Source organism: Montipora capricornis, chromosome 8 (genome assembly GCF_036669925.1).
Source record: "Montipora capricornis isolate CH-2021 chromosome 8, ASM3666992v2, whole genome shotgun sequence".
Classification (NCBI taxonomy): domain Eukaryota; kingdom Metazoa; phylum Cnidaria; class Anthozoa; order Scleractinia; family Acroporidae; genus Montipora; species Montipora capricornis.
In genome coordinates, this window is record NC_090890.1 from 52,363,590 (window position 1) to 52,365,847 (window position 2,258).

Genomic DNA, 2,258 nt, shown 5'->3' on the forward strand with positions numbered 1-2,258 from the left:
GCTTGTCGCATGCGACAAAATCGTATCGTGTAAATCGGCCCTTAGTGTTCTATTTGGAAAAAACCGTTTTCGGTAGGTTTGGTTGATCAACTTTTTCAAACGGCATCAAACTAGGTTGAAACGGTTGAAAAAGCATTGGCAGCGACCGCTGTCGTTTACGCGGGCCACTTTGAAAGTCGACCGCCGGCTCCTTCCGTGTTGCTTTCCCTCAACTTGTCAACGCTGAAAAGTCTGGTAATAACTATTCCCAGGAGTTACCGCGTTTCAACCGAAAACGGTTGGAAAAGTGTTCTATTGCGAAACCTTAAGTGCTTCAACCTAAACCGGTTGCGGTTGAAACGGTTGATCCCAATAGAACACGACCTTAGTGGGAATAAACAATAGCTTTGCACGCCCTGCACTTGCGTTTTTCATTTTTGTCCGTTTCTTTGCCGTCGTCAGCAAAACATTAAGGTACTTAAAGTGCCCCTGTGACCAAAAAATCAATTCATATTTTTCTTTGGATTTCAAAACTATGTTATTAAAACTCTAAGTGACCCACGTTTTAAGCCTTGATTTCAAAAAGACACCTGTATATTTTAAGTGTAAATTTCTTATTTAATGGTCCGCCATTGCTAATATTATGTTCTTGAGAGAGCTGGATCGAGGAGAAAATGACGTCAAAGGCTCACTAGTTTAAGAATGCAATACGTGTGTACGCGGCAGAATTAATATGCAGCACGGGGGTTTTGGGCTTTCAGACTTTTAAACTCACGCTTTGCATATATAATAAGCTGCGTTCACACGCTGAAATTTTAAGCTAGTGAGCCTCTGACGTCACTTTTCCCTGGATCCAAGCGTCTGAGGTCCAATCGGTCAGTTTTGAACGTGAGTAATGGCCGACCGTGAAATCCAAAACTTACACTCAAAGTAAACGGCCTTTGGATAAAAACCAAAGCTCAAAATTTTGCCAGTCAGGTGTTAAGGAAACACACTTTCAAAATCTGAAGGAAAAAAGTTAGTAGTTTTTTTAGATCACAGGGGCACTTTAAGCACACTTGTTTTTGAGACGCGGACGGCAACCGGAAGTGAGCTGTTTTCCCTTTTGACTTGTCTTCACACAACTACATTTACATCGCGAAGTATCTTTTCTCTATTAGAGATGATAAGTATAAAACTCTTGGGGACACCACTGTCCTGGGACGCAAAATGTTCCCTTCCAGTTGCCGTCCGATCTACGATGGCGACTGTGTTAGTCCTTAGCTTCAAAACGAGCAAACTCAACTAAACAGTCTTTGTTAGCGAAAACTCAAATAAACTTACAAGAATGTCACCGAAAACGTTTCTTACGAGTCCGCGATATTATGTCAGCGGTATTGATCACTCCTTCATAATATCACATCTCCCTTCTCATGAAAAAAAGTTATTCAACATAAAGCAATCAGTCAGACGATGACAGTTCAAAGTCCTAAACAACGTTCCTCAAACAAAATCTCGTAGTCATTCAGGTCTATGAATGATTCTACCAGATCTTGTTTGCACCACAGGTGGTCCTTCCACAGGTAAAGGGGTACTACTAGCTGGCAGGTTTTCTTGGGATTCCAAATCCAAATGTGGCGATGGATCCTTGATCTTTACCAAGTGTCTTCTATTTCTCCTGAACATAGTTCCTTGAAGATCTACCTCGTAGGAGAGAGGTGCTACTTGTTTGACAACTGATCCCTTTCTCCACAGCTTTTCTTTGTCTGATGGCAGCAGTTTCATGCGGGTTGAAGCTCAGGAAGCTCTTTTGTTTATTTGTTGTAAAACAGAGCTTGTTTCGTCTTTCTTTCTTTCTTTCTTTGAGCTTGTCTTCAGTTCCCTCCATGATCTTTGGCTGTAACAAAGTTCCTGCTGTAGGTAACAGTGTCTTTGTACGTCGTCCAAACAATCTTTGTACTGGTGATGATCCAATACTGTGTGAAGGTGTGTTTTGCCAGTCCAAAATGGCCAAGTATGGATCTTGTCCACTTGCCTTTGCTTTGGTTAGTAACTTCTTGGCTGTCTTAACAGCATTTTTAATCTTGCCATTTGATTGTGGATAGTGTGGTGACGACGTTTGGTGGTCAAAATGCCAGGTGGATGCAAATTCTTTGAATTCTCTGGAAGCAAACTGTGGTCCGTTGTCAGAATACAGAGTATCAGGTATGCCATGGCGTGCGAACTGATTCTTGAGAGACTTGATAACAGAACTTGAGTTGGTACTCGATAATTGGTTCAGTTCAAAGTAATCTGACCAG